The sequence below is a fragment of the Canis lupus genome, chromosome 18, assembly GCF_003254725.2.
Source record: "Canis lupus dingo isolate Sandy chromosome 18, ASM325472v2, whole genome shotgun sequence".
NCBI lineage: Eukaryota > Metazoa > Chordata > Mammalia > Carnivora > Canidae > Canis > Canis lupus.
Window position 1 is genome coordinate 50187295 of NC_064260.1, and position 25790 is coordinate 50213084.

Here is a 25790-nt window from a genome sequence, read left to right on the forward strand (position 1 = left end):
GCAGGTCAGTCAACAATTGTGGAAAACACTGCACAACAACATAATTTTCCTACTCTGCCAAAGCAACGGCCATATACATAACCTACAATTTGAGACTGAAAACTGAGAATTTGTGATAAACTAGATATTCTCCAATAAGAAGGCAATTAAAGGTCACTTCACTGATGGTTAAAATTTCTTTAGACCTAAGAAAGTCACAGTTCAGGGACACCTGGGTGGCTCAGCATTTGAGTGCCTGCCTTCAGCCCAGGGCGTGATCCTGGAGTCCCAGGATTGAGTCCCACATCCGGCTCCCTGCATGGAGTCTGCTTCTTTCTCTATGTCTGTACCTCTCTGTGTCTCTCATGAATAAATAAAATTTCTAAAAAAAGTCACAGTTCACCTTACCATATCATCCTATTGCCACAGCCATCAATAAAGCTTCTCCTACCACCTTCTCTTCCACAGCCAATTCAGGGGAAAAAGACAAGAGAGGTTATCCAAGTTCATCAGCCCCAAATAAAGGTGTTCTTTCCTTCCCTCTAAACAGAGCTCTTGCTCTTAATCACAGGATTTACTTCCTAAATGAAGGGCCTGCCTTCACAGCAAACGGGTCAACAATAACTTTGCAACTGGTATTATGTTCTCATCCAGAATCTAGAGGATTTTTGGGGTCAAAACTGCAGCATTCAGACCAGACAATGGTTCAAGTTGTAGATTTCCCTTGATATCATGGCAAAATAAAAAATAAAAATAAATAAAAATAAAATAAAAATTAAAAAAAGGCCTGCACCTGGTGAACTGCAACAAATGGAAACAGCACAGAGTAGAAGGCAAAGCCAATCTGCACCAACAGCTGAAGCTCCACCCACAGCCTGAGCACAATCCAGACACCTAGAGGTCTCAATGGTTTCCCTGAAAAGCCACAAAGATAAACTCTACTGGAGGCAGTGGGTGAAATATAAAATCATGGCCTCTTCCTATCAGAGCTGAACTACAGAATTTTATTTTAGAATTTTATTTCTCTCCCAACTAGTCCAAACAGACCAATAGGAAGCCTGATAAAAATTATCAAAGACTGAAGCAGGGCTAAATTTAGTGATGTATCATAATGGCATATACTTTTTAAAAAGTGTGGAAACATGCATTTAACATATGATTTATCTTTTAAACTATTTTTGAGTGTACATTCAAGGATATTAAGTCTATTCATATTGTTATGCAACCATCATACTATCTATTCTCCAGAACTTTTATATGTCATCCCATACTGAAACTCTGTATGTACTGACATATACTTTTCAGTGATCTAATTTTTCTGCCATCAACATACCCTAAGATGCAAATGCATCCCCTATCTAAGGATAGACACAATCCCACTATCTTCTTGAAGCATAGAAAGATAAAGACAAATTCTCTCAGTAGAAGTCTTTCCTTTTACTGCTACCTACCACAGAACCTACCTACCACATGCCTGACAAATATAGATTCAAATATTCATTTGTTACATGGCCCATGTTATGACTCCACAAATTATTCACTTAATGTAAACGGAAAAATACACTTTTACAATGGAAAGATCTGCCGGTTACCACTTTATAACCAATCTTAACCATCATCACTACCAGTGGGACATTCTAGTACTGGGTACCTCCTTGGCTTGATGATTTGAAGTGCTCAATCACTCAGAAAGCATTATTGCCAAAATGTCTAATATGAATCTAATCCTCTAGATCCAAGTTGCAGTTTACAAGCAATATGTTTTAGGAAAACAAACTATACAATGAAGAAATAAATTTATTTTAAATGATAATGTTACTCATACAAGTATAGTCAACTAATCTTTGACAAAGGACCAAAGATGATTCAACATTTCAATGTGGAAAAAAGGGTCTTTTCAAAAAGCAATTGGTGCTCGAACAACCAGATATTCATATCCTTCCCCCAAATTCAAATACTGACCATCTATGTTTCACAAAAACTAATGAAAATGGATCAGAGACTTAACATAAAACCCAACTATAAAATTTCTAGAAGAGGGGCGCCTGGGTGGCACAGTAGGTTAAGCATCTGACTCTTGGTTTCAGTTCAGGGCATGATCTCAGGGTTGTAAGATAGAGCCCCACACTCGGCTCCACGCTCCACACTCAATGAGAAGTCAGCTTGGATTCTCTCTCCCTCTGCCAAACCCCTCTCCCATGTGCAAGTGTGTACGTGCTGTCTCCCTCTCTCTCTCTCTCTCTCTCTCAAATAAATATTAAAAAAATAAAAATAAAACTTCTAGAAGATAACAGAAAACTTCAGTTTGGCAATGAGTTTTTAGCTGTAAGACCAAAAGCACAATCCATAAATGACAAAATGGTTAAGTTGTACTTCATTAAAATTAAAAACTGCTCCAAATAGAAAAGTCTAATTTAATTAGAAAATTTAAAACTGCTCTGTGTAAGACACTGTTAGGAGAATGAAAAGATAAACCATAGACTGGAAAAAAAATATTTGCAAAAGGCTTTGGAAACATGTCTACACAAAAACCTGCACACAAATGTTTACAGCAGTTTTATTTATAACTGACAAAATGTGGAAGCAACCAAGGATGTTCTTCAGTAAATCAATGGATAAATAAACTGTGGTACATCCAGATAATGGAATATTAGTCAGCTCTAAAAAGAAATGAGCTATTAAGCCATAAAAAGACATGGGACAAACTTAAAACATGTATTACTAAGTGAAAGAAGCCAATCTGAAAAGACCATATATACATACTGTATGATTCCATTTATGACATTTTGGAAAAGGCAAAACTATGAACAGTAAAAGGGTAAATGGTTGCCAGAGGATATGGAGAGGAGGAATGTAGGTAGGGCATAGGTTTTCAAGACAGTGAAAACTATTATGTGTAAATAACTATAATGATGGACACATATCATTAAACATTTGTCAAAACATATACAGTGTACAACACCAAAATGTAAACTATAGACTTCGGGAGTAATGTCAATACAGCTTCATTAAGTGTTAATAAATATACCATTCTAGTGTGAGATTCTGATAGTGGAGGAAACTATGTGCACATAGTGGGGCAAGGGATATATGAGAAATCTCTGTACCTTCCACTCAATTTTGCTATGAATCCAAGACAGATCTAATGAATCCAAGACAGATCTAAAAAACAGCCTATTTTTTTTTAAAGAACGTCCATACAAAACCCACACACAAACATTTACAGGAGTTTTATTCATAACTGCCAAAAGTTGGAAGCAACCACGATGTCCTTCAGTAGCTGAATAAACTGTGGTACAGCCATACAATGAAATATGCATCAATAAAAAAAAAAAAATCAAGACACAGAAACATGGAGCAACCTTAAACGCATACAACTAAATGAAAGAAGCCAGCCTGAAAAGGCTACATACTATATTTGGATTCCAACTATATGACATGCTAGAAAAGGCAAAACTACAGAGACAATAAAAACATCACTAGCTACTGGTGTGAGGGCAAGAGGAAAGAGAGATGGGGAGGCATACGTAGATGGAACACAGATTTTTAGGGCAGTGAACTATTCTATACGATATTGTAATGGCAGATGCATGATGACATACATCTGTCAAAACCCATAAAATTATAAACACAGAGCAAACTCTAATGTAAACTATGGACTCTGGGTGATAATAATACCATGTCAATGTAGGTTCATCAATTCTAACAAATGTACCACACTAATCCAAGATATTAACAGGAGGAAAAACTGGGGGGCAGAAGGGTTATGTGGGAACTCTACTTACTGCTTATTTTTTCTGCAAACCTAAAACTACTTTAAAAATAAATTGTTGGACCCACACCACAGAGTCTCCGTGCAGAGGACCCAGGCTCCAGCTGTGGCTACCACATAGTTTTATACAAGAAAAATAAAAGTGAATTAAAGCTTGTCAAAAAAATAATAAATAAATAAATAAATTAATTAATTAATTAAATTAAATTTAAAAAAATAAAATAAATTGTTGGGGTGCCTGGGTAGCTCAGTTGGTTGAGTGTCCGATTCTTTTTTTTTTTTTTTAATTTTTATTTATTTATGATAGTCACAGAGAGAGAGAGAGAGGCAGAGACACAGGCAGAGGGAGAAGCAGGCTCCATGCACTGGGAGCCCGATGTGGGATTCGATCCCGGGTCTCCAGGATCGCGCCCTGGGCCAAAGGCAGGCGCCAAACCGTTGCGCCACCCAGGGATCCCTGAGTGTCCGATTCTTGATTTTGGCTTAGGTCATGATCTCAAGGTCATGGGATCATGCCCCATGTTGGTTTTCTACACAGAGTCTGCTTAGGATTCTCTCTCTTCCTCTCCCTCTGCCCCCTCCCCCTGCTCATATGCTCTCACTAAAATAAGTGAAATATTTAAAAAATAAAGTCTCATTAATTAAAAAAAAAAAAAACACTAGTCAATGTCACAAAAACAAAAAGATAGAGGAACTGTTCAGAGTCAGCAAACTTTCACTACAAAGGGCCAGAGAGTAAATATTTTAAGCTTTGTGGGACATATGGTCTCCATCACAACTACTCTACTCTGCCACTGCAGCATGAAAGCAGCCATAGACAACACATAAATGAATAAGCATGGCTTTATTTATGGACACTGAAATTTGAATTTCATATAGTTTTCATATGTCATGGAATTCTATTCCTCTTTTGATTTTTTTCCAACTATTTAAAAATGTTAAAACCAAAGAACTGGAAACAGGTACCTAAACAAATATTTACACAGATGTTCATAGCAACACTATTCAAAATAGCTAAAAGGTAGAAACAATGCCAACATCCATTGACGGATGAATGGATAAACAAAATATGGTATACCTACATCAATGGATTACTATTCAGTCATTAAAAGGAATGAAATACTGATACATGCTACAATGTGAATGAAACTCAAAAACACACTAAGTGGAAGAAGCTGGACATAAAAAGTCACATATGGTACAATTCCATTTATGAGATATTCAGAATAGGTTAATCCATAGACACAGAAAGTCAACTAGTGTTTACCAGAAGCTGTAGGGAGAGGGAATGCAGACACTACTTAATGATACAGGGTTTCTTTTTTGAGTGCTTAAAATATCTTGGAACTAGATACAGGTGACAGTTACACCACCAACTAAATATATTAAATGCCAATGAATTATACAGTTCAAAATGGCTAATGGTTTATTTTATGTTATGTGAATTTTACCTTAAAATTTTTAATGATATAGGAAAAAATGTAAAACTATTCTTGTCTGGTGAGCTGTACAAAAACAGGTGGCTAGCAAGACTTGGCACATGGATTATAGTATGTCGACCTCTGTTCTAGATAAAAAGAGACTAGAGAATCATAATTAAATTCAATGTCTAAACTTGGATTGACTCAAGAATTGAAAAAAGTCAGAAAAAGGCTATTTGGGACATTTAGGTAAAAATTAATATTAGATACCAGGGAATTATTCTAATTTTCTAAGGTATGACAAAAGATTTGTGGTAAGGTCATTCCTTATTCTTAGGAGAGGTATGCTGAAATATTTAGGGGTAACATGATGATGTGCAAATTATTTTAAATAATTCAGCTCCAAAATATACATGTAAAACTACAGAAATGTGGCAATTTTATAAAACAACTGGGGACTCTGAAGGATAGATAAATGTTCATCATACTATTCTCTCAACTTTTTCAAAATAAAAGAGTTTCGGGAAAAATCTATTTCATGAATGTAGAAAACTGGCTTGAGATGGCCCAATACAAAATCTGATAACATGTTAAAACTAATGTTCCACATTCCTCAGGAATAAGGGCTGATAAGAGCTGGGCTGAGGAATATACCTTGTGCCGAATACTTCTGAAAACCTCATGCTTTTCTATGGATAGGCTTAATCAGGTAGGAAGACTGGTAGGACCTGTGGTTGTGAACATGGGTATAAGATGCATCATGATCACTACAACAGGGAATTCCTGAAAAATAATATGCATGCATATAATCAAAACACATGTAATTTGGCACTGTAATCCTATATCCCCACTGATTTATAAAATTAAATAAAAAAAAAAAATCCCCCCCAGGCAGGGACGGGTTAAATGGGAAATAGGTATTGAGGGCACTTGTTTTGATGAGCACCAAATGTTGTTAAGTGATGAATCACTAAATTCTACACCAACTGATATTACACTGTATGTTAACTAACTGGAATTTAAATAAAAACAAGGGCACCTGGATGGCTCCGTGGTTAGGTATCTGCCTTCAGCTTGGGTCATGATCCTGGGGTCCTGGGACTGAGTCCTGTATCAAGTTCCCTGGCTGGCAGGGGGTCTGCTTCTCTCTCTCTCTCTCCTTCTGACCCTTCCCCCTGCTCATGCTCTCCCGTGCTCACGTACTCTCTCAAAAAAAAAAAAAAAAAAAAAAAAAAACCTGAAAAATTTCCCCAAGAGGGGGAAAAAATCTGGCCATATGGTGATTAAACGAGTGACGAGAGCTTAAACATTTTTATTGAACTAAAATTACTCAACATCTGGGTGGGGAGATGGGGTAACTAGGTGACAATCATTAAGAAGAGTGCATAAGGAGATGAGCACTGGGTGTTATACTATATATTGGCAAACTGAATTTAAGTAAGAGATAAAAATTTTAAGACATTATTCAACATCTCTAGAATAACCCATATGAAATTTTACAGGAAGTAAAAAGTTATTTATCCCTAGTGCAGGTTGTTCTAGACAAGGCTCGAAAAGAAAGATAATGTCAGCTACATGCATCATTTTTTCTAAGAGCTGTATTTTTTAAGGTGAAATTAATTTTAAATATATTTTATTTAACTTAATAAATCTATTCATATGTAATCAATAATATTATTTCAATATGTTATCATTATAAAAACATTTTGGAATAACTTACATTCTTTTTCCATACTAAGTCTTCAAGATTCACTATGTGTTTTATACTCTCATCTCAATTTAGATAAGCCATATTTCACATGCTCAATAGCCAAATGTGACTAGTGGCTTAGTATACTGAACAGGACAATCTAGCTCTTGGAAAAAGCAACAGAAACAAAGCTTACAAAATAAGCTACAAGAAAGCAATTTAATGGACATATATGAATCTCCCAAGGCAACATATGCTGGAATTGCTCTATATTTTTGTATGATAATCGGGTAAACAACCATTTACCAAGGCACAGCCTACAAACTAATGTCAATGCCTGCTCTGGGAATCCCTGGGTGGCGCAGCGGTTTAGCGCCTGCCTTTGGCCCAGGGCGTGATCCTGGAGACCGGGGATCGAATCCCACATCGGGCTCTCGGTGCATGGAGCCTGCTTCTCCCTCTGCCTGTGTCTCTGCCTCTCTCTCTCTCTCTCTGTGTGACTATCATAAATAAATAAAAATTAAAAAATAAATCTTAAAAAAAAAAATCCCTGCTCTGGAACCCTCCATGATACCCTCCAAGCAAAGAAGTTATCACATATCTCCATTCTAGGTAAGAGAAACTTTACTACACAGCCCCCCCCACACACATATACTGGATCAGGAGTTCTGTCCTTTGGCTTTCATCACCAGGTTAGTCCTGAAGATTAAAATGAAAGCTGAGTCTTTTGCTCTCTCTCCACCATCACTCTTCCAAAGTGATCAGAAATAACACCATTTTGGGGCACCTGGGTAGCTCAGTGGTTGAGCATCTGCCTTTGGCTCAGGGCATGATCCTGGGGTCCTGGGATCAAGTCTTTCATCGGGCTCCCCACAGGGAGCCTGCTTCTCCCTCTGCCTAGGACTCTGCCTCTCTCTCTCTCATAAATAAATAAAATCTTAAAAAACAAACAAACACCATTTTAGGTTGGTATTTTCCTTTTTCCACTAACCCCTCTCCATATTAATTTTGTCTAATTGACTTCTAATTCCCCAGAGAAGACGGATCACGTCAAATCCATACTCTCTAACTCAGATCCCTGCTCCCAAATTAACTGTGGCCTCTTTCTCCTGACAATCCCTTACTTAGAAAACTCAGGCAGCCCAGGTGGCTCAGCAGTTTAGCGCCGCCTTCAGCCCAGGGTGTGATCCTGGAGACCCTGGACTGAGTCCCATGTCGGGCTCCCTGCATGGAGCCTGCTTCTCCCTCTGCCTGTGTCTCTGCCTCTCTCTCTGTGTCTCTCATGAATGAATGAATGAACGAATGAATGAATGAACGAACAAACATAAATAAATAAAATCTTAAAAAAAAGAAAACTATCAGAACAAGTGGCTTTAGGAGAACTAACATCACTTCAAGAAAAAGGAAGTGGCAAAATTTTCACATTTTTGAGAAAAAGAAATATTTCTTACATGTCAGACCAACAAACAGTATCTTTGACCCGGAGCTGTGGAATTTAAGATAAAATGAGAGACAGCAAATTTCATAAGTTTTGATCTATTTAGTGCCCAAAAGAGCAAATGTACATTTTTCAGCTAAGCGGCTGAAGCTATGTTTATTTCTCCTGTCTTCTTCCCTTTCATTAAACCTTTCTAGGGTTATAAAACAATCCCATAATTTGGCTCAAGATCTGATACTACATAACAAATTGTTGAATTCTGCTATCGTTTGGTTACTGAGCCTATAAAATATAGATTTTAATAACTAGTAATTGTAAATATTAAAAATTACTAATTCACTTTTTCTTTTTTTTAATAAAGATTTTATTTATTCATGAGATACACAGAGTGAAGCAAAGACATACACAGAGGGAGAAGCAAGCTTCCTGCAGGGAGCCTGATGCAGGACTCGATCCCAGGACCTGGGATTACGCCGAGCCAAAGCACTCAGCCACTGAGCCACCCAGGTGCTCCTATCTTTTTAATTCTTGATTTATAAAGAAAAATTGTGTGTATGTAAAGAAAAAGACATGAAGATACATGAACTGATAAAATGGTTACTCCTGGGGAAGGGATTAGTATTGGAGAGTTCGAGGACCTCCTTAACCTTATCCGTAAAACTTTAATTTTCTGCAATAATACATTCATATTTTATTTGCATAATTGAAAAGCAGTCAGATTTGAAATATGTACAACTAGTTGGTTATATAACTTATGCAATTTTGAAAATTACGATACCATTTATTGAAAGTTCATTGTTTACAAAGCAGTGTGCATGAATTATCCCCTTAAATATTCAACCCTAAAAAGATTGCATTATTGCCCCACTCCCCATTTAGAATGAGTAAATTAGGCTCAGAGAGATTAGGAAGTGCCCTGTTCAAGGTCATACAAATGTTGGGACCCAGAAGGAACTTCAAAACTACACTAAGGCAAACTCACAGGGAATTTAATGCATTGGTTATAATCCTGGAAAGGGAATACTGAGTTAATTCACGAGTAAAGAGAAAACACTTTTTAACTTTTGCCCTTGTTAAAGAGCTCCAAGAGAAAATCTGCCGATTTATCTGTCAGCCTCAGTAAAGGAAGCAGTACGAACATTCTGAGGTATTTGACTGACTTGTTAACCATGCTGAACATGGTTGTAACATCCTGAATCAATTGAAAGTTTTAAGAGATTTAAGTAGCACTGGGTACTACAGGCCTATACCTCAACAATAAACAATTCAGCTGGACTAGACTCTACTGTATGGATTATTTGTTTTTAATAAAGAAAAACTACAATTTGAGTTTTATCTACCAAGAAACCCCATAATTTTCTTTACACCAACTATAAATGATCTAGTAAAGACTAATACATTCAATCAATATGTATGTACCAAGTTAATTTACATCATCACTAGATCAGTTACGAGTCTTGCTAAAAGAATCTCTAATGTAAGGTACCTACTCAGTCCCTGGGGAAGCCCTTGATACCTGAAATTCTCTTTCCTCCTTACTTAGTAAGGTTTAGCTATGTTCAATGACTCCTGAAATCCAGTAAATGGCCTATCTTTTAACCTGATCTTTCCCAGGACGGCACAAGAGATATGGTTAAGCCTGGATGAAATACACACAAGGCTTATTTCTCCTCTAGATTTGTACACCAAATTTTCATAATAGCATTGTTTTTAAGTGGATTATATACTCTGGACTTACATGACAGACATTTTAATAAATCATAGCTCTGTTTCAACTTCCATCTTGCATAGTTTTTCGGGCTATTTATATCTAGTTCAGGAAATCTTTACTGTTAGTGCTACAAATTAACTTTAGCACTCAGCCAGGTTCTGACAGAGTTTCAAACATTACCATGATCCTAAATGAGATCCAGAAAGCTATTACCTTTGAAAACGTTTATAATAAAAGTTATCCTCCAATTAAGGAATAAGTACATAAAAACACACTAAAATGGGGCAGCTAGGTGGTAGTCGGTTAAGGGGCTGCTTTCGGATCAGGTCAGGATCCTGAGGTCCTGGGATTGAGCCCTACATCAGGCTCCCTGCTCAGAGAGGAGTTTGCATTTCCCTCTGCTCCTCCCCCACTGTATGCGCTCTCTGTCTAATAAAGTCTTTTTTTAAAACCTCACTAAAATGATAGGGAAAACATGGTATTACAATTTATAACAAATAATAAACTGAAGAGTTTTCTATGGCAAAAAATAATAAGAGTAAATGGTTATTTTCCATCCACGGTTTTGGTATTGTTCATTTTATTACCAGTGGCATCAGTTCATACAGTACATATGCTGTTTCAAGTTCCTTTCCCAAACTCTATTCCCTGATCTACCATCTTTCCTTACAAATGATAACCTCACGACTTACTTTTTAAAGAACATCAAAACCTCAAAAGCTAGCAATTATAGTTTTGCTTTCCTACCATGTTGAGGCAATTCCTCCCTCTTTCATCCTGCCCCCAACATTAAGGTACCTCATCACCCTCTCACTAGGTCTCAGTAAGTTCACTCAGATGTTAAACAACTAATTTTTATTTTAAGATTTTATTTAAACTTTATTCACTTTATATATTTAACAGTTCTAAAGTATTTATTTTTTGCCTTGACAAAAAATGAAAACTATAGGAGCACTGACTCCTCTTTAGGAGAAAAGGGTTATATGTACAGTTACAGAAAGTTAAGGTTTCTCCTTTACATACAAAAAAAAAAGTTAATAAAAAAGTGCTTCATTGATTGAAAAGGGCTAAGAGCTGCAAGCATTTATTCACACTGTACATCAGACCCAAGAAACCTGTATCATAACCCCTTGCTTGGCACCTGTCACTAGGAAGGGCACAATCTTTAATTAGACTGACTTCTTCCTACCTGCACGGCCAGACCACACAGAATGAGGAGAACTACACTCTGTTTCACTAAATTCAAACTCTGAGCAATCTGCTGCCACTAGGAAGTCACAGACATGCTCTTGGCTTTGCCTGGACTGAGCTCCAGGGGAGGTTCTGGGACATGTCTATTTTCTTTTTTTCGTGTTATATTACTGTTTATTTTTCATCATCATTTTAAATTCCTGGTTTTCAGTTTATTTAAAACTATCTGCTTCGGGACACCTGGGTGGCTCAGCAGTTGAGCATCTGCCTTTGGCACAGGGTGGGATCCCGGGGTCCAGGATCGCGTCCCAAGTCGGGGCTCCTTGTGAGGAACCTGCTTCTCCCTCTGCTTCTCCCTCTGCATATGTCTCTGCCTGTCCCTATGTCTCTCATGAATAAATAAAATCTTTTAAAAAAACAAACAACATTTGCTTCTTGAAGGACCACAAAGATTTACCCCAGGGAACCCTATCAGCACAAGTCATATTATGAGACAGAGAGAGCAAGAGCAAGAGAGGCAGAGGGAGAAGCAGATTCTCTGCTGAGCAAGGAGCCCAATGCAGGGCTTGAACCCAGTACCGTGACCAGAACTGAAAGCTGAGGCTCAACTGACAGCCACCCAGGCACTCCAAGATAACTAAATTCTCTATATTGTGTTTTTCCACCTTCCTTTCTAAGATTATGATTTCTTTTCTCTCACCAGTTCAAGACTTACCATTCCCAGAGAAGCCATTATTTAATCCTGATCCCTGACTTCCTATCACTACAATCCATCCAGTTCTATCTACTTATAACCATGAAATAACTCTTCTTTTTTCTTTGCCACTACAACTAGACCAACAAAGTAAAGCTCAAATTCTGTCTTCTCTTTAAAGTTTCTACAACTGATTGCTGTATTTTGTTTACCGATAACAACAAAAAACCCTCAAAAATTTTTAACAGGCCAAATGTATGTATGTATGTCTGTGTATGCTGTGCTGTGTTCTACTAGACTATAATAACTAAAATACAGAATAGTGCTTTATACTTTATAGAATATACAACTCTAAAATAATTTAAGAATTACTGAGGCACCTGGGTGGCTCAATTATTTGAAATTCAACTCTTAATTTCAGCTTAGATAAGGATTTCAGGGTTGTGAGATCAAGCCCCACGTTGGGCTCTGGTGCTGGGTGTGGAGATTGCTTAAGATTCTCTCTCTCTCAGGATGCCTGGGTGGCTTAGCGGTTGAGCGTCTGCCTTTAGCTCAGGGCGTGATCCTGGAATTCCAGGACAGGGTCCCACAGGCTCCCTGCATGGGGCCTGCTTCTCCCTCTACCTATCTCTCTGCCTCTCTCTTTGTCCCTCATGAATAAATAAATAAAATCTTAAAAAATAAAAATAAAAAAGATTCTCTCTCTCTCCTTCAGGGAGCTTGGGTGGCTCAGTTGATTAACCATCTGCCTTTGGTTCAGGTCATGATCCCAGGGTCCTAGGATCCGGCCCCATGTCAGCATCCTGCTCAGCAAGTAGGCTGCTCCCTCCATCTCTCCCCCACTCATGTGCACATCTATGTGCACTTTCTCTCTTTAATAAATAAAATCTTAAAAAAAAAAAATTCTCTCTCCTTCTGTCCCTCCCCTCCTCTTTAAAAATTTTTTTTAAAAATTTAAAATAGGGGATCCCTGGGTGGCTCAGAGATTTAACGCCTGCCTTTGGCCCAGGGCAAGATTCTGGAGTCCTGGGATCAAGTCCCACGTTGGGTTCCCTGCATGGAGCCTGCTTCTCCCTCTGCCTGTGTCTCTACCCCTCTCTCTCTCTCTCTCATGAATAAATAAAATCTTAAAAAAATTTTTTCAATAAAAATTTAAAATAGAAAAAAAAAATAAAAAACAAAACAAAACAAAACAAAGAAGGGATCCCTGCGTGGCTCAGTGGTTTGGCGCTTGCCTTCAGCCCAGGGTGTGATCCTGAGGTCCCCAGATCGAGTTCCATGTCAGGCTCCCTGCATGGAGCCCACTTCTCCCTCTGCCTGTGTCTCTGCCTCTCTCTCTCTGTCTCCCATGAATAAATACAATCTTTAAAAAATAATAATAAAAAAGAATAAAATAATAAACTAATTTAAGAATTACAAAGTTTAAAAAAAAGAATTATAAAGTTATAAAAAAATAAAAGTTCAATGGTGCCTTTGGACCTTTTCTTTTCTCTTGAGATCTAGTCCTCTTTCCTACAATAAAAATACATTATTTAATTTTAAAATTTATGGGGTTCCTGGCTGGCTCAGTTGGTAGAGCATAAACTCTTGATCTTGGGGTTGTGAGTTTAAGCCCCACACTGGCTGCAGACTATTTAAAAATAAAATAAAAAAAAATTTGGTGGTGGGGCTGCCTGGGTGGCTCAGTGGTTAATAGTCTGCCTTTGGCTCAGGTCATGATCCCAGGGTCTTGGGATCAAGTCCTGCAACAGGCTCCCTGTAGGGAGCCTGCTTCTCCCTCTGCCTATGGCTCTGCCTCTCTCTCTCTGTGTTTCTCGTGAATAAATAAAATCTTTAAACCATAAAAGAAAAATAGGTATAGGTTTAAAAAATTTTTTTTGCCTAACTTTTAAAGATTAAAGTATATCAGAGCAAGGAAAATAAATAGATGCTCAAGGAAATGTCGTTGGGAGAATCTCAAGTACCATCCCACAAATTACTTCCTAATTTCAAAGACAAAATACATTTTTACAGGAAAGATCTGACAGTCATACCTGCAACAAAGTGATCAAATCTAGCACCACCATGAGTAAGGCAATCTGACACTGTGTCTCATGGTAGGATGCAATACACAGTGGCAAAATATTTTTGCCAAAATATTTAACCTGAATCTAACCACCTAAAGCTTCATAAACTTAAACATAACTAAAATGCTCCTCTCCTGTTTTAGTCTCAATTTTGCCACTATCAAAAGGTCTCTGGGAGGACGCTCAACAACCCCCATAAAAAATGGAGTTGTAGGGCAGCCCGGTGACTCAGCGGTTTAGTGCCGCCTTCAGCCCAGGGTGTGATCCTGGAGACCCGGGATGGAGTCCCACGTTGGGCTCCCTGCATGGAGCCTGCTTCTTCCTCTGCATGTGTCTCTGTGTCTCTCATGAATGAATGAATGAATGAATAAATGAATGAATGAATGAATAAATAAATAAATAAATAAATAAATAAATAAATCTTAAAAAAAAAAAAAAAAAGGAGTTGTAGAAACATATGGATTTGGAGTCAGAGAGACCTAATCCTGAATCTTGGATAGGCCACCAACTAAACTTATGTAAGCAGCCCTGGGCCTCAGTTTCCTCATCTATAAAATGAAATTATATAATATACTGCCAACTTCAGAGCTGCCATAAAAATCAAATAACATATCTAACACATGTAAAATCTCTAAAATATTGCCTGGCATATTAGAGCTATTCAGTATATTTCAGTTGTAACCATAACAGACATTTGTTCTTTATGATGTGTCATGGTTAACAAACGATTTTTATATGCATACAGTCTCATCATCTGATCCTCCCTGTAAACCATAGCTACAAGTCAGTAAAAATGAATACAATAACATAAATCTTCCTGCAAGGAATTAATCTAACATTATAAAAATCAAAGCATTTGTGTTCATTTGTACATACTCTTTATACCTGTAGTACTTGTTTTGCATACTCCCAATATGCACAAATTTCAGTTACCACACTTTAGTTAGGTAACATCAGTCCTTCAGCAACATACTCCAAATTTTAATTACCATGGTATATGAACTGTTGGGTAGTTGCATAAACTAGAAACCTTACTGTGGGTTCCTCAGTCCATAAATCACTATATAAACAACAGATGTGCACCATGATCAGTAACCAATCTCATCACTTCCTTCAAAGTCTCTTAGTGATGAGTCACTGGGCATGCTTTTCAGTTCATACACAAAAAGCAAAGTGTGTAGTAGTGTTGCCTCCGAGTCTACTAGGGATAAACCCATTTACAAAAATGGACAATCAAGAGAGGGAATTGGCCTACAAAGGTGAAAATGAAGCAAAAAAAAAATGAGTGGCGCCTGGGTGGCTCAGTCAGTTGATCATCTGACTCTTGATCTCAGCTCAGGTCTTGATCTCAAGGTCTTGAATTCAAGCCCTGCATTGGGCTCCACGCTGGGCATGGAGCCTACTTCAAAAAGAAAAAGTGAAAAGTGATAATAATGGAAGTAAAATTTGAATAGAAAATAAATGGAGTTACATGCATCAGAGGAACTTAATATAGGCAAACTTTACAACATAAATGATTGTGACAAGCATGAAGATATCTCAGAGGAAGTGACACCAGCAAAAAAACTTAAAAACTCTCAAAAATATTATGTGACACTGAAAATGCAAAGGATATATATATGATAGAAGCCATGGCATCCAGAAGATATTTGTTCCACATCATAAGTCATATAAGAAGTAGGAGACAAGTACTACTTAAACTACTCAGTAAGTTTTTAAAATGTCTTTTTTTATTTTTATTTTTTTGAGAGAGGGAAAGAGTATGTGTGTGCTCATGCCAGTGCAGGGTAGGGGGCAGGAAAGGGAGAGACAGAATCTTAAGCAGGCTCCATGCCAGTGCACCCAACTCGAGGCTCAATCTCATGACCCTGTGATCATGACCTGAGCTGAAATCAAGAGTTAGACGTTTAAATGAAGAGTCACTCAGGTGCCCCTAACTACTCAGTAAGGTTTATTTTTTATTTTATTTGTTTTTATTTACTCATGAGAGACACAAAGAGAAGCAGAGACCTAGGCAGAGAGAGAAGCAGGCTCCCTGTGGGGAGCCCAACACAGGACTCGATCCCAGGACTCCAGGATCACGACCTGAGCTGAAGGCAGACACTCAGCCATTGAGCCACCCAAGCACCCCTAGCCAGTAAGTTTTTAAACTAAGAAATAAAACACTTTATTTTTTTAAAGATTTTAAGTAATCTGTACACCCAATGTGGGGCTCACAACCCCAAGATTAAGAGATGCAACTGAGCCAGCCAGGTACCTCATGAAATAAAACACTTTATTATTGATTGATTGGTTTTTAAGATTTTATTTATTTATTCATGAGAGACACAGAGAGAAGGAAGAGACAGAGGGAGAGGGAGAGGGAGAAGCAAGCTCCTCACAGGGAGCCAGAACTCTGGGATCACATCCTGAGCCAAAGGCAGATGCTCAACCACTGAGCCACCAAGGAATCCCTGATTGATTGATTTTTAAGTAGGCTCCACACCCAACTCGGAGCTTCAACTCAAGACTCTGAGATTAAGAGTTGCATGCTCTACTGACCAGGTGCCCCTAAAATACTTTAATATTCCATATTTCTAATGCTTTAAATTAGTGTACCTAAATAAATCAAATAAGTATACCAAATATTGGCTTTATTACTTTTCCACTTCCTCATACATTTATAACCAACAATGAAATTGGTTTTTTTAAGTTTTAACAAAAAATTTAAAAAGTCACTTCATAATTTTTCCCATTGATTAATCATCTTGCATGGTTTCGGCTTACATGGTCATTTTAATAGTTTCACACTACCATGCAAAGTGAAGACTGTACATATGTATGGGGGCAGGGAGAGTTATAGATTTTTTCCTTTTTTTAAAAATTTTTATTTATTTATGATATTTTTTCTTAGTATCAAACCATCTAAGAGTAGTAAATTGCATAAATCATTTTACCCCTAAAATACTTAAGTGTATATTGCCTAAGAATAAGAGTATTTTTTAATCTAACCACAGAACAGTAGTCAATTTAAGTTACTTTTCAAGAATCTATCTATTCTTCAGGGATGAAAGATGCAATCAATGCCTGCTGTTCAAAGACAAAGACAGCAGCTATGAAATTTATAAATTAGTTTTTCAGATGTAATATAGTTCAGGCAATTATATAGTTTAACTTTGAAGTTTAAGACAATGTTAGTAGTAGAAGTAAATGGATAAAAATAAAGAAAATGCCGGGGGAAGGAGAACCGGGGTGGCTCAGTTGCTAAGCGTCAGATGGAGCCCCACATCAGGCTCCATGCTCAGATTCTCTCCCTCTAATAAAAAAAAAAGACCGTCCCTCTCCCCCTGCCCTGCTTACTCTCCCTTGCTCTCTCCTAAAAAAAAAAGAAAGTAAACAGGGATGCTTGGGTGGTTCAGTGGTTGAGCATCTGCCTTTGACTCAGGATGTGATCCTGGGGTCCTGAGATTGAGTCCCGCATTGGGCTCCCCACAGAGAGCCTGCTTCTCCCTCTGTCTATGTTTCTGCCTCTCTTTCTGTGTCTCTCATGAATAAAGAAAATCTTAAAAAAAAAAAAAAGAAAAAGAAAAAAAGAAAATGGGTAAATAAAACTTCCTAAAGCTAGTCAAATATTCAATTCAATAATCTTAAACACTTCCTAGGTATATGGGGAATAAAAATCAATTTTTGTAACCCTTACTTTAAAACATATTACAAAAAAAAAAAAAATATTACAATCCTGGGACGCCCAGGTGGCTCACTGGGTTAAGCAGCTGCCATCAGCTCAGGTCATGACCCCAGGGTCCTGGAATTGAGCCCCACATTGGGTTCCATGCTGAGCAGGTAGCCTGCTTCTCCCTCTCCCTGCCATTTGCCCTGTTTGAGCTGTCAAATATTTTTTTTTAATTAAAAAAAAAAAAGTTACAATCCTTTCAGGGATTCCATAATCACAAATGGAACCTCATGATGCTACACAAAAATGCTAAGTTAAATACACAATAGGGTTTAAGTATACAGTACAAAAAAATTAAATACATAATAGGGTTTAAATACACAGTACACAGTACTTGTCACAAGTAGTAGAGAAATTTATTCATGTATTTATGTATGTATGTATTTCAAAGTAGTTTATTATTCTTATTTTAAGTAATCTCTACCCCAACACAGGGCTTGAACTCAGGACCCTGAGGATCAAGAGTCCCATGCTCCACCAACTGAGCCAGCCATGTGCCCCAAGAGAGAATTATATTTAATTGAATTCATGGCATTTTTTACCATCTGCCATGTGCCAGACATTGTCAATATGCTGGCTACTAAGTGTGGCAGGGCTCCTGCCCTCAGAACCTACAGAGAATATATGGAAAGACAATCAGGGTATTACCTGCTATCTGCAGAAAAACCTGATGTTAGGAGAATTGGAGAAGACGCACCTTATCTAGCAGGAAAGGAGAGAAATGCCAAAAATTTCCTAAAAAATATAATTAACATCTAGCTGAAGCTTGAAAGATAAACAGAATTAAAGAGAGAGGAAAAGTGCTCAACTCAGAAAGAACTGCATATGCAAAAGCCCAAAGTAAAAGAGGGCACAGAACTCTTAAGAAAAAATAGCTGAGCACAGTATCATTTTCAGTTAAAGGGAAAAGAGAAAGGGAGAATATGGTGTAATGGAAAGAAATTCAACCTGAAAAGACCTGGTTTCCAGGCTTTGCTCTACAACTTATTAGTTGTTAAGACAAGTCTCTTTACTTCTCTGGGCCTATTTCATAATGAGCAAAATGGGGACACTACCACATTCCCCCTTAAAAGGTTGCCTCCAGGATCAAGTTTTTTTTTTTTTTTAAGATTTATTTTTATTTATTTATTTATGATAGACATAGAGAGAGAGAGAGAGAGAGAGAGGCAGAGACACAGGCAGAGGGAGAAACAGGCTCCATGCCGGGAGCCTGACGCGGGACTCAATCCCGGGACTCCAGGATCACGCCCTGGGCCAAAGGCAGGCGCGAAACCGCTGAGCCACCCAGGGATCCCCCCCCCCCTTATTTTTTAAAGATTAATTTATTCATTTGAGAGAGCAAGCCAGCGAGAGCACAAGCAGGGGGGAGAGTCAGAGGGAGAAGCAGACAACTCACTGAGCAGGGAGTCTGACATGGGGCCTGATCCCAGGACCCTGGGATCATGACCTGAGACAAAGGCAGATGTTTAACCGACTTGAGCCATCCTGATACCCCCAGGATCAAATTTTAAAAGCATGTAACAAGCCATAAAAGCAAAAGAACGATAAAAAAAAGAATTTTGCTCACCAAAATATACCATTAAAAATATGTAATGTGGTAAATCACAGGCTGGAAAAAGTATTTTTGGTTCATACATCTAGAAAGGACTTCTACTCAAATATATGAAGAATCTACAAATCAACAATTAAAAAATGAGCCAATAAAAAGGGTGCAAAAGATCTAAACAGACATTTCATCAAAAAGATATACAAATAACCGATTTGCACATGGAAAGGCATTCAACATCATTAGCCATCAGACAAATTTTTTTTTAAAGATTTTAAAAATTTATCTATTCATAAGAGACGGAGAGAGGCAGAGACATAAGCAGAGGGAGAAGCAGGCTTCCTGCAGAGAGCACAATGAGAGATTCAATCCCAGGATCATCACCTGAGCCAAAGGCAGGCGCTCAGCCACCCAGGTGCCCAAGAAATACAAATTAAAATGAGATACTATTTCATAATCGCCAGAATGACCAATATCAAAAACCAAATGCTAGCAGGTATACAGAGCAAGGACAGCTCTCATACACGGTTGGTGGGGAAGAGTATAAAATCAAACAGCACTTTAAGAGTTTAGCAATCTCGGGGATCCCTGGGTGGCTCAGCGGTTTGGTGCCTGCCTTCAGCCCAGGGTGTGATCCTGGAGTTCCGGGATTGGGTCCCGCGTCGGGCTCCCTGAATGGAGCCTGCTTCTACCTCTGCCTGTGTCTCTGCCTCTCTCTCTCTCTGTGTCTGTCATGAATAAATAAATAAAATCTTAACAAAAAAAAAAAGAGTTTAGCAATCTCAGGGAACCCTGGATGGCTCAGCAGTTTAGCGCCTGCCTTCGGCCCAGGGTGTGATCCTGAAGTCCCGGTATCAAGTCCCACATCGGGCTCCCTGTGTGGAGCCGGCTTCTGCCTCTGCCCTCCCCGCTCCCTGTCTCTCGTGAATAAATAAATAAAATCTTAAAAAAAGAGAGAGAGTTTAGTAATCTCTAAAGTTACACATATATTTTTCATATTGACCTAGCAATTACACTTTTGTCTATGAATACATGTCCATACCAACTTGCATAAGAATATTTACCACAAAAAAAAAGAATATTTACCACAGCCTTATTCATAATACCCCAAACAGAAAACCTATCAAAAGGAGACTAAAGAAATTTGATACACATAGACAACAGAATATATTCAGCAATAAAAGGAACAAACTATGGAAACACATAGACAAGTCTCAAAAACATAATGGAACGTGAAAGAAGCCCCTTAAAAAGAGCATATGCTGTAATTCCATATATATATATACACACATGGACATGGTGTCCATATATACTTTACTTTGGGATATATATTATATATATATAATACATATATAATACATGTATTATATATGTATTATATATATGAACACCAAATGGAAAACCTATTATGGTGATACAAGTCAGATACAGGGATAGAGAGAGACGCTAACTGCAAATAGGCACAAAGAACTTTCCATTGAGATGGAATTGTTCTCTGGGGGTGACTGGATGGCTCAGTTGGTTACGTGGTTAAGCAGGTTAAGCGGCTGCCTTGGGCTCAGGTCATGATCCTGAGATCCTGGGATCAAGCCCTAGATGGGGCTCCCTGTTTAGTGGGGAACCTGCTTTTCCCTCTCCTCTGTCCCGATTCCTGTTTTCTCGGTCTCAAATAGAGTCTTTTTTTTTTTTTTTTTAAGATTTTATTTATTTATTCATGAGAGACACACACACACACAGAGAGAAAGAGAGAGAGAGAGAGAGAGAGAGAGAGGCAGAGACACAGGCAGAGGGAGAAGTAGGCTCCACTGCAGGGAGCCCGAAGTGGGACTCGATCCCAGGCCTCCAGAATCACCCCTGGGCCAAAGGCAGACGCCAAACTGCTGAGCCACCCAGGGATCCCCTCAAATAAATAGAATAGAATAGAATCTTAAAAAAAAAAGAAAAAAAAGGGAAATGTTCTCTGTATGCTGTTTTGAATAGCACTATACTGTCAAAACTCACCAAACTGAACACAAGACTTGTGCACTCTAATGTATGTTACATATATCTCAATTTTTAAAAAATGACACCACAAATATACAATCAGTAAAATCCAGAGAGTGGGAAATTCTGTAAGACAAGTAACCACATTTTTCCACCAGAAAAGAAAAATGGGGAGAAGTGACCTATAGGTTAAGAGAGACTTCAGAGACATAGTAACTTTACAAAACATGTGAATAATCTTAAAAAAAAGGCGGGGGGTGGGATCCCTGGGTGGCTCAGCGGTTTGGCGCCTGCCTTTGGCCCAGAGCGCAATCATGGAGTCCCAGGATCGAGTCCCAGGATCGAGTTCCGCATCAGGCTCCTGGCATGGAGCCTGCTTCTCCCTCTGCCTGTGTCTCTGCCTCTCTCTCTCTCTCTCTATGTCGATCATGAATAAATAAATAAAATCTTAAAAACAAACAAACAAACATGTGAATGAACTTTGTCTGAAAAAGAAGACAACCAACCACTTAAAAAAAAAGATTAGGGAAATCTGAATAAAAATATTAAGAAATTATTCAGGGGCACCTGGCTGGCTCAGTCGGCAGAGCATGTGGCTCTTGATCTTGGGGTTTTAAGTTCAAACCGCACATTGAGTGTACAGGTAACTTAAAAATAAAATCTTAACAAAAAAATTTGTTTTACTGTGATACTGGTAATGTGGCTATGCTTTTGAAGTCTTTATATTACAGAGCAACATGATGAACCTCATAATATCAGGTAAAACAAACCAGAAAAAAAAGAATACATACTATACTATTCCATTTCTTCAAACCTCAAAATCAAAATTAAATTACAATGTTAGAAGTCCTTACTGGGTAAAAAAAACAAACTAGTGATTGGGAGAGGCATGAGGAAGCTTCTGAGGTGGTGGCAATTCCAATCTTGACTGCGTGATAGTTATAAGGATGTTCATTTTCTGATCACTCACTGAATTATAATAAATTTATATTTTGGGGCACGTGGATGGCTCGGTGGTTGAGCATCTGCCTTTGGTTGCCCAGGTTGTGATCCTGGGGTCCTGGGATCAAGTCCTGCATCAGGCTCCCTACAGGGAGCCTGCTTCTCCCTCTGCCTCTCTCTCTCTCTCTTTCTCTCTCTCTCATGAATAAATAAATAAATTATCTCTTTAAAAATTTATGTTTTATGTTCTTTTCTGTATTTGCATTATTCCTATTCACAAACAGTAATTTTTGCTTTTACTATTTACTAAAAACTTAAGATATATAGAACTAAAGTGTTTACAGATGAAATAAATAAATAACCCCATCTGGGATTTTTCTAAAAGATTTTATTTGAGAGAGAAAGAGAGAGAGAGAGCATGTGCATGAGTGGGGTAGGGGGAGAAGCAGACTCCATGCTGAGCAGACAGCCAAACTTGGGGCTCGATCCCAGGACCCAAGATCATAACCTAAGCCAAAAGCAGATGCTTAACCAACTGAGCCATCCAGGTGCCCTCCCCATCTGGGATTTAATTTAAAATAACGGAGAGAGAGTGGAGGATACAGATGAAAGAAGAGTTCCTCATGTTAATAATTTCTGCAGTTGGTGAGAAGTACACAGTTCATCATACTATTGCTTACTTTGTGCATGTTTAAACATTTTCATAAGTTTTTTAATGTATATAACCTCAATTACTATACTTCTAAGGAATGATAAGGATATACTGAGAGACAGAAAAACAGGGACACCTGGGTGGCTCAGTGGTTGAGCATCTGCCTTCGGCTCAAGTCGTGATCCCAGGATCTGGGATCTGGGAGTCCCGCATCCGGCTCCCTGTGAGGAGCCTGCTTCTCCCTCTGCCTGTGTCTCTGCCTCTCTCTCTCTCTCTGTCTCTCATGAATAAATAAATCTTAAAAAAAAGAAAAAAGAAACATAGAAAAACAAATATATGATTAAGTTCACTTTGTTTTTATTTTGAATGCCCCCCCTCAAAATGAATATAACCCAAAGCCCAATAACAGAAAAATGAGCAAATAAACTAGAGGCGGCCATGGTCTTTCACAAGACTTTTTAGTGACATGGAAATGATAGTGATAAACTTAGATATAAAATTAGGGATGCCAGGGTGGCTCAGCGGTTTGGCGCCTGCCTTTGGCCCAGGGCATAATCCTGGAGGCCCGGGATCGAGTCCCACATCAGGCTCCCTGCATGGAGCCTGCTTTTCTCTCTCTGCCTGTTTATCTGCCTCTCTCTCTGTATCTATCTCTCATGAATAAATAAAGTCTTTAAAAAAAATAAAAAATAAAATAAAATATCAAGCATAATCTTAGCTACATAAAAATACTTTTATGTATGGGAACAACTAGAAGATATGCTGGTTCAGTGTGGGATCATGAGTGTCTTTCTAATGTATTTTTCACAACTAGCATATATAATTTCTATCACTAGAGTGGGGGGAATCCTCTTAAAAACATTCTATCAGGGGAATCCCTGGGTGGCTCAGCAGTTTGGTGCCTGCCTTTGGCCCAGGGCACGATCCTGGAGTCCCGGGATCGAGTTCCGATCGGGCTTCCGGCATGGAGCCTGCTTCTCCCTCCACCTGTGTCTCTGCCTCTCTCTCTATCATAAATAAATAAATCTTAAAAAAAAAAAAAAAAACACACACACACACATTCTATCAAAGTTGAGGGAAGAAAGCAAAAACATTAATAAATAATGGGAGAGTCATCACTTTTACATTCTAAAAGACTGATCAGTATGGAAAAAGGTAAAATTTTACCCATGTGAAAATCCTATCTGAATTTTTCTCAAGTCCTTTGTATTATCCCTGTATTTAATTACAATTCTAGGAGCCCTTTTAATATCAATTAATCCCTTAGTACAATTAGCCAATAAAGTATTTTTAGAATTTAATAGCATATAAAAAAGCATTTATACCCAAAGGAACGTCTTTTCAGAAACTGAATAGAAATAGAAACTATTTCACAGCTAAGCCAGTGCTTCTGGTTTAAAGTCCTGTGGCAATGAACTTATCAGATGCTTGTGAAACGAACAGACAGATTTTGGTTCAAATGGACATGTGTCTGCTTGCCATTCTAGTCCCATTAGAGATTTAGCAGAAGCCAATGAATTTTATTAATATGAGCAGGTATACACATTCAAGTAATTATTACGTAGAACAAGACTGAGAAATTTTAGCCAATAGGTTTCAGTTTTCAGATGAGTCCACCAAATGAAGAGATATAGCTAGGTGATTAGAAAACTCTAAACCTCTGAAAAATGAGAAAAGGCTGTTCTTACACAGGGCAGGCTGAGAGGCATAGAGATGTGCTACCTTCCTTCATCTAAAACCACTATGTACATTTGACCATGGCATTAGAAATTCCTATTCTACTTTTACCCAATGGAGTTCTCTGGCTCTTTGTACCCAGTGGTACAAAATTCCAACTTGACTTAAGATGGCACAAGTACCAAGTGGGGCTTTCTTGAATGTGCTATTATAATGGCCACATGGACTCCATAAAGGGAGAAACTAAAAAAATAATAATAATGTATTTAGAATTACAAAAACATTTAACAAGGCTCTGTATAAAATTTTTACAAAAAATAAATAAATAAAATAAAATTTTTACAATGATTTTATAAAATTAAACTCTACGCCCAATCTGGGGCTCAAGGTCATAATCCTGAGATCAAAAGTTACATGGTCTACCAACTGAACAAACCAGGTGACCCCCCAAATTTTTAAAATATAGAATCTGGAACAATTTTGTGTCACATATGAAGAATTGGTTAAAAAAAAAATTTAATAAAGTACAAAAGAAAATGGATCTCCCCAAATGTTTGTGTCCTCCATAACATAATGTTTGGGGCAGTTCCTAATATCTTTATAAATGACATAGAGGACAACTTGGTGTAACACTGTGAACAAAGGGAGATAAATTGAGAAAGCTCACAAGCCAAGTGAATGAATGTTATATGATTAGCCTCAGACTCGGACAAGTGTCAGGTAAAAAGGCCTAGAAAAAATTAAGTAATTCATATAGTAATTAAAATAAAATGGTTTCTCAACTAATTTTGCCCCAAAAAAGTCACCCAAATCTATTATGCTACCTCATGACATTAGCCAAGAATCTCTGGGTAGAGTTTTTCATAAAGTACACTCAATAATTGGTGAATAAAATATACTACACCATAGACATAAAGATTAACATTAAAAAAAAAATCAAAATTATGCACCTGCGTAGCTCAGTTGGTGAAGAGGCTGACTCTGTAGCTCAGTTGGTTAAGGGGCTGACTTAGTTTTGGCTCAGGCCACGATCTCAGGGTCCTGGGATCAAGATCTGAGTTGGGCTCCTCACTCAGTGAGAAGTCTGCTGGAGGATTTGCTCTCTCCCTCTCCCCTTATGTACTCTTTCTCAAACAAATCTTAAAAAAAAAAAAAAAAAATCAACATTGCAGGCATCTAAAGTTGACCCTCCAACTCTTGGTTTCAGCTTGGGTCATGATCTTAGGATCATGAGACTGAGCCCCACACTGGGCTCCATGCTCAGTGTAGAGGCTGCTTGGGACTCTCTCTCTCTCAAATAAATAAATTTTTTTTAA

At 38.1% G+C, this 25790-nt stretch overlaps 1 protein-coding gene across 11 annotated transcripts in view; it reads right to left on the reverse strand.

The window, feature by feature from the left end:
* KDM2A (lysine demethylase 2A) overlaps positions 1-25790 on the reverse strand; it is a 151215-nt gene that overhangs the window by 68877 nt on the left and 56548 nt on the right. Inside the window, exon 2 of one of the 11 annotated variants that reach the window (XM_049096845.1) lies at positions 25425-25613. The exons of the other annotated variants lie outside the window; for them this stretch is intronic. The gene's annotated coding sequence lies outside the window, so the exon portion shown is untranslated. The remainder of the gene's footprint in view (positions 1-25424; positions 25614-25790) is intronic. 11 annotated transcript variants of the gene reach the window in all.